Source organism: Solanum lycopersicum, chromosome 12 (genome assembly GCF_036512215.1).
Source record: "Solanum lycopersicum chromosome 12, SLM_r2.1".
In the NCBI taxonomy this organism is placed as follows: Eukaryota; Viridiplantae; Streptophyta; class Magnoliopsida; order Solanales; family Solanaceae; genus Solanum; species Solanum lycopersicum.
The window spans coordinates 13,448,194-13,456,362 of record NC_090811.1 but is presented as its reverse complement, the minus strand read 5'-3'; the positions used below and the strand labels follow the sequence as shown (position 1 = coordinate 13,456,362).

Genomic DNA, 8,169 nt, shown 5'->3' with positions numbered 1-8,169 from the left:
TGACCATGAATTCACCTTTAACTTATGTATAACGAGAGAAATCAATACAAAAATAGTAATCGAAGAAATACAAAACTCAAACACCATCATTCTTTTAAAAGAACAATAAAAAACTTAATACCATCCACTTTATTGTCTTCTAGTGGTAAAAATATGAATTACCTATAATATTGTGTTCAAGTTATCAAAACAAATAAAAAGAATGTGTTTAAGAATGAAGAAACGAGAAGTTGAGACAGTAAAAGTATAACAACTTGGATCACAATCATATGTAATATCGGGAGGATTTTATTCTTCCTTTTGTGATTGAGGAGTTGTCTTGCCAAGGTAGCAGGCAACAAAAATATGTAATTCTTCCAACACTTGCTTGGTATTGGTTTAAACTCAAGATTGTCCCAGCAACATGTGTTGGTGGAGGGATCCATGATGGCATGGCAGAAATGAAGTCTAACAATCTTTCATATTCTTATGTGAAATACCATCAATCTGCACACCAGAAACTATACTATGCTGCATGTCTGCTACTTTTTTCTTCACATCTTTGCGTTCTTCACTTAACATGAGTTTTCTTACTGTTTTCTCTATTACCGTGCTTTCCATAACCTCCCATTGAAACCCAATCTTGTATATTTGGATCAGAGACCTTACGTTCACCGGTTGGTCTGCTAGAAATGATCTGCAAATATTGAACCGGAACATAAGGAAGACATAGACCGAAGTACCTCAATTCCACTCTTTAAGCCAACTCCTAGAAGTGTAACTCCAACTCTGATCAATAAAACATCCTCTCTTATATCCAAATGGTGTCTGCATCAACAACAAATCATTGAAATGACCAAGCACGAAAGGACAAACTTTTAGACAACAGTTAACAACAGTCCCAATACTCAGAAATCATAATCACAACATTGAAAAAGATGTACTTGAATTCAGCATAAACAAAAGCTACACACTCCAAAACAAATAACAGCTCGAACATGAAGTTATTTCATAACAATATTTGATCAAATTAATATTCAACTCTCACCAATACCCCATATGTAGGCAATAACACAGATGAATGAATATAAAAAAAAAATTATTGCAAGATGACAAAAAAACAAAGGCTTTCAAGAACTTATAGGTTAAGACCAATGTTGCATACATTGGCTTATAGTTGTATATAGATTGAAAAAATAAGAGTATTTTTTAACTGCAAATTCATCATGATACATAATAGATTGAAGAAAGAGCCAATCATTAAGCAGGAAGAGAACATGGGCCTGTGCAATTTCACCGATCATTCAGATACATAATAGAGTATATCCATTGGTTTATCCAAGTGTAAATTACACAATCCCGATTGTCAACTACATATTTGTTAAAATTGAAACTATTTAAGTTGAAAGCCATAGTTCTCTGTCATTTTCTATAGTGATAACAGAGAGAGCCACACAAAGTTTCATATTTTTTAACTGTTAATGCTAGTGGGAAAGTCTAATCCCAATAGTTGTAAAATTATCTAGTAAGATTAACTAATGTCATGTATTTAAAGCTAAAAGTACATATTAACTTGCAAATATAGGAACGTCAAAGGCATTCAAAGAGCTTGAATAACCAACATACCATCTTTAATATTTCATTCTTCCTAGTCCCTATTGATCGACATCACTCGCGAGCAGGATTGTACCATTCACTTGAGAACCCAAAAAAAATGTTCCTTCTTAGTAAACCAAAAATCTCCAAAAGGGAAGATATTTCCTGTAACTGGATAACATAAAAACAGTTAAGATGGAAGAAGATTCAGATAGAAGCAAGCATATATCTGAAGTTCTAAAGCAGCCACTGATTATTCATTATTTTTTGACGTGTTAGTGTTTTGCTCTGCCCGAGTCATTCTCTAACTTTTCTATTTCACATCTATCCATTAACTCCTGGAGAATCTAAAATAAGTAGATTGGAAGACTAAGATTAACAATAAAATTTCTGAAAGTTCATATACATATTTCATAACCAAACAATCATTATACAAAAATGAGAAACAAATATTCAATGGTCAAAATCACAGCTTAAGTGCTAAGTATTTGTATTTCATCACTGAACTATGCACTATCACTAAATATTTATCAAAACCTACAGTTTACTTCTCCTACGTGAACAGATGGTGAAACATAAACTAACTTCTCCTACAGTTTAGGTAAGTTTTCACTTTTCAGCCTTCACCCCAGAAACAAATAAAGAGAAGTGGCAGGTTCAATCATTTTTGAAGAATTTCATCAAACTTGTGAGGAAACTACTATAACACTCAAAGAGAAATCTGATCAACCAATCTCTATGTCTAGTCTTATGAGATAACAAGTTAACAACGAACACGGAGAAATCAGATAAACCAATCTCTATTTCTAGTCTTATAAGGTACAAGTTAAGAATAAACACAATGTACCTGTGAATCAGGTTTAGAGGTTCAACGAAACATGTGTTGTTGATACTTGCTTTGAGCTGCAGATGTCTGAAAAGAAAGTGGAACAATATGTTCAAGTAGTTAAAGAAACGTCACAAAACATCTAAGAGTCTCGCAGGTGCAATCACTTTTAAGACTTGAGAAAGTTCATAGGAAGCTTAATCACCCCAAACTGTAATAGAAATAGTGCAACTGCATAGCAGAATTGAAAAACTAGAAAGCAACAACCAAAAAAGTGTTATCTTTCTGCTCAAGCCCTACAATGTAACATAATCAGTCTGCCTTGGACAATCGACATGAGCATAGTTTCCTTCATTAGCCCAGAGAATTTGTTTAGTATGAATACTATGGAATACCTCGCAAATACTGACTTCACCAAAATGTAAACGCGGTAACAGAAACCCAATCAATGGTTCATTATAGAAAGTAGTGACTAGTGAGTGCCTTATCAGCATTGCTCCAACCAGGAGACTACGCTCGAGCAAGAAGTGCATTGCTTCCTTTCTTTGATTTACTCTCAAAAACCAAGTTATCTGAAAGGGAATCTCGATGCATCACCTGAAAATTCAACGAAACAAACAGTAGAGTACTTGGTCAACAAGCAAATTACTAAAGTGAGTGTTCACATACTACAATCAATCAATCAATTACACCTCAATCTGAAGCTAGCCAACCAATCATCTATCATCTATATAAATTTAAAACATAAATAAGCAGAGATCATAAATTCAAAACTCACATGCAATATGAAAGAAATTCCAAATTACTATTTGAAGAACAAAATCAAAGAATAAGACCTTAGATCAGTAGATTTGTATGCGGAAACTTGAAAAACTTTCACCATTATCATGCCACAGATCTATCAAAACTAGAAATCAACACTTCTCTACCTCTTAGATCTACAATCAGGAACTTTTATATCTTAGATCACCATTAAAAACCAGAAATTGGAGAAATTCGAGAATGGAAAAGGAGTTAGACACGAGAAAGGGTTTGAGAAATTACGGTGGCTCCAATGGCGATATCTACAGTGGCTTCGTTGGCGGTGTCTATGGTGGCTCCTCTGTCGGTGGCCACGGTGGCTCGGATGGTGGTGGAAGAAAAAGGGGAAGCGGATGATACGTGGTTCTCACAATTCACAACCCAGGAGAAAGTCAATTTGTTTTTTAACAATTAAGTAAAACAGCAAAAATACTTTTAATTAAAAGGAATTTTTTACGACTAATGTGTAATTGCCGCTATCAGACCACACTGTCTGTTGCTTGTGAGCCTCCAAAATCAGGTTGTTAATGCTACCAACAAGCATTTTAGAATAGAACCCATGTGGTGTGGGCAGTGGGCGCCCATCCTTTCAAGGTATTGTTAAGCATGTTTTGACATAAGCAACACCCTAGGCAATATATTGATATTTTCTGGAAGGAAACTACCAGTTGGAACAAATCAACTTTTGGCAACATCTTCAATAGTGTGAAAAAAATTCTAGCAAGCTTGAAGGCATCCAAAATTCTGCTAACTACCATAGCACTACCTCCTTCAAGACCTCGAGAATGAACTCCTCCTTGACTATGACAACCTCCTAGAACTGAGGAAGAATTCTGGAAAATCAAACCTAGGATCAACTAGTTAAGTGACGAAGATGCAAACACTAGATTCTATCATACCTCCACCCTCAACTGAAGACGCAAGGACAAATTCTGTATCAAGATGATGTGGGAAATAAGTACTTATATAACAAGGACATTAAAGTCAACATCATCAACTGCTTCACCAAGATCTATACCACTGCCCATTCCCAATCTGAAAATTGCCCCCTAGAGGACCAGACTCGTGTAAATTGCATCCACTACGAAGCCAAGGACCTTCTGGACTCTCTCATCAGAGACCTGGAAATTCTCATTGCTCAAAATCTTTTAAGCCTCTGAAATATTGAGATCTAGCGGGGGAGAAAACTACTAATTATATTCCTGTAAAAAGGTATTAGATAACCGTTCATTTCTCCTGACATGAACAACACCCTTTTTTGACTCATCACCAAGTGCCAAAATGCATCCATGCTTAAAAATTTCAGGCCCATTGGTCATTGTAATTTGAGTTATAAATTAGTGAAAAAAATCATTATGAATCACAAGAAACCGCACCTTCAAAGTTCAAAATATCATTGGCCCCAGTCAAGCCAACTTCCTTTCCTCTAGAAGAGCTTTCGATCATGCTATCATTGTCTAGGAGTATATCCCTCACTTCAAAAAGATGAAAGGGAAGAACCCCAAGATGATTTTAAATTTGGTTTGGAAAAAGCCTTTGATAGGTTAAAGCGGTCTTTTATTAGAGATACTCTCCATTTCATTATTTTTCCCACTAATATTTCCTCCTTCATTATGTGCTGTGTGACCTCCAGCTCCATTTCCATCCTTGTCAATGGGGGAAAACTGAATACTTCAACCCTTCCAGCGGCATCCGACACGGCGATCCCATGTTCCCCTATGTCTTAATACTCTGATGGAGAGGTTTTCTAGAGATATCGACCAAATGGTCCATGTCATGAAATAGACTCCCATCAAACCACCACTACAGGGCCCAAGATCTCACATCTGTTTTTCGTAGATGATTTTACTTTATTTTTCTAAGCTGACATGAGGAACTGCATTACCATCATTGATACATTGAATAGCTTCAACATCTTCTCTGGCCAAAAAATTAATCTTGAAAAATCTTAGGTGATCTTTATAAAGAATTGCTCCATTGAAAACTTTGCAATGTGCTCTAGCCTCCTTAACGTTGGCCCTAACGATTTTTTGGGAAATACCTTGGTTTCCCAATCTTTCACAAAAGGTCTACCAATGGGGATTTCCTAATTATTACTGATAACATGAACAAGAAGTCAGCATGATAAAAATCAAGTTCCTCAACTTAACGTGCAGAACCGTCCTAGCCAAAGCAACCCTCAACAACATCCTCTCTCATGTTATGCAGTACATTAGTACCCCCTTTAGAACCACTTACTCCATCAACAAAATCCAAAGGGATTTCAGATGGGGAACCAGTATTCACCTTTTTGGCTGGGACACAATCACTAGGAACAACGGGGCTTGGGGGCTAACAACCTTTAGAGCAGAGTTTTGGCTAGCGAAAACCACAAGCATGTCAAACTCATTAATAACATTAGAGTAGTCTCTAGAACTTGGAAAAACACACAAAAAGGATGCTGCGAATGCAAAAAAAGCACCATTGGTTGTTCATAAGAGTGAGAAGGTTGGCTTATTATACTTAGATTCCACATCTCCAAGTCCTTAGTCAAATCGTCTATGGTCGAGGATGAAAAGCTCAAAATTAGCAGCATCTTTGTAAATGGGATCGAGAACTTTTGACATCCTTTCTTTTAACTTGATGATATCTCAAAGCCACCATCAAATGCTACCACATTCCTTAGAACACCTCACAACATGACACTCTGATCTGGAACTTGCCAGCGATCATCTCTTCTCAACTGGTAGTGCCTACAATCACATCTCATTTCATAGACTAGGTAATAATCAAAATCAATGGAAGCAATTTGACTAGATTTGCTCTACCAAGGCTCACAATAAAGCCAAAACTTTTTTTGACTTTTCTACCATGGTGGACTCCCCACTAGCCACTCCCTCCATCAGAAAGGTCTTAACGTTAACCATAGTAGCCACTTCTGCAACTCTCCGAAAGAAGATAACAATTGTATTTTCTTTGAGTGCCCTAATTCAATTCAATTTTGGGAGAATATTTTAAATAACACCAACAATATCCAGGCCTTGAATGTGAGCACCAACAACTAGATTCCTCTTCCGAATTACATTTGGAATAAGCCTTTCAATAGTAGAATTGACCGGGGCACTCTAATTCCTTTCTGATCGAGGAGTATCTAGTTTACAAGGAACAACAATCTCTTCAACAAGAAGAAATACCACATTAAATGTGGTAATACCATCAGCCAAACCATGGTATACCATCTAATGGTTGTCCAAAAAGAGATGCTTAAACGACATCAAACTATCATTCAGGTCAGGTGGGAGCCCCCCGATAGAGATTCTTCAAGTTCAACATTGATTGGGCGGTAAAGAACAACCCGTGATTAGGAGGACTTGGTGGGGGTTTCCCGGGACAACACGGTTCATTGGGTGCTAGACTTCATTGAATGCACTCCTAATACAAACCCTACGATGGCAAAGCTCCAAACATGAAATAGAGAGTTGCAACTAGGAGTGGATCATAACCTAATCCCTTAGTAATCAACATTGATTATTTGATGTCATCCACATGATTGAAAATGACCATTTGCAATACACTAACTTGCAGTTGAGTGCAGACAATTGATGCAGAAAAAATTGGGTACACCAAGGCTGGTGTACATCTTCAGGGAGCAGAATAGGCCTTGCTGACAAGCTGGTGAAGGAAGGAATGAAACAAGAAGTTTTTGGCCTTCCCTCTATCTTCACAGCAAAATAGAAACTATCTATGCTAGGGAACTTTATTTTGTTAATACTATCATCTAGGGCCTGGACGTGGCCCAAAACTCTATCGATGTGCACCCACTGTCAAGAGGGAGGGGGGGGGGGGTCATAAACTCGACCTAACTTGTGTGTGTGTATATATATATATATATAACTATCCGTTTAACAAAAAAACAATCCACAACATACCGAATGTATCCTACGAGTGGAATTGGCGAAGGGTGACATGTATTTACCTTTATCTTATGAAGGTAGATAAATTATTTTTAATAGATCCTTGTCTCAAATAAAGCATTTCAAAAAAAAGGTTTGAAAAAAAAGGTCATAGTAGAGAAGTCATGTCTTGAATAAATGAGAAAAAAAAGTAGGTAATTGAAGCAAACGACATAATAGATAATAATAAAAATAGAAGAATAAAATAACATATGAGTAATACAATTATTATTAATAGAAAGCTCAAGACAATATTTGCCTACCTACTAACCTTCTACCCTAATCCTCTATCTCCATATCGTCTAATAGTGTTTTATCTTTTCTAATGATCTCAACCAATACTTCTTTAGCCTACTTCTACGATTCTACCTCTCCTGATACCCACCATAGTAAACCTCTCAGAACTCTCATTCTCCAAAAGACAAAAACGTCTCTACCTCATTTCTTCCGTCTTATCCATCACAATATCTATATATCCCCGTATAAATAGCTCTAGGGGTTCCTTTTGATACCCACTCTTAATATTTTTACTACATGATTTGCGGTTCATGAATTGATTCCCCATTGTAGAACACATTTTTTTTGACAATTTTTCTTAACTTTTTTCTCCTTTTCTAACTCTAAAATACAAAATAATATTTTGACAAAACATAAAATAAACATAAGAACATATAAAACTTCAAGAAAAAAAAAGATATAATTTTTTCTAATTGCAAGACACATCACATACTAGTACTAGAAGTTAGCATTTAGGTCCCTAGTCCCTACTATATATGGTCTTATAGTACTAGTAGGAAATTCCTCCTTCAAAGATAGAGCTACCTGAAAATCACCAAGGTAATATGGACCATATGACAAATAGTGATTGGATTATAGAGACATACTCAAAACCTATCTAAAAATTCCTACCAGAAGGTTGAATGGAGGAAATACATGCATTGGAACACAAAATTCAAGCAAGAGCGACTCAATGCCTTTAAAATGAGGCACCATATTCTAGTTATAAAAAAAACTTTTTAACATTAAAAAAGAATC

The 8,169-nt window shown here is 36.2% G+C and overlaps 1 long non-coding RNA gene across 3 annotated transcripts; it reads right to left on the bottom strand.

The window, feature by feature from the left end:
• Window positions 1–89: 89 nt before the first annotated feature.
• On the bottom strand, window positions 90–7,001 carry LOC101247405 (uncharacterized). 3 transcript variants are annotated; one of them, XR_738766.4, is made up of 6 exons: window positions 3,446–7,001; window positions 3,238–3,339; window positions 2,797–2,998; window positions 2,423–2,488; window positions 1,606–1,746; window positions 90–807 (listed from the first exon to the last, which is right to left on the bottom strand). It is a non-coding gene; the product is annotated as an uncharacterized lncRNA (long non-coding RNA). The 3 variants fall into 3 exon arrangements; XR_183321.5 differs by lacking the exon at window positions 3,238–3,339 and having other exon boundaries at window positions 3,446–6,909; XR_003244553.2 differs by lacking the exon at window positions 3,238–3,339 and having other exon boundaries at window positions 4,102–6,907.
• Between the last annotated feature and the right edge of the window lie 1,168 nt (window positions 7,002–8,169).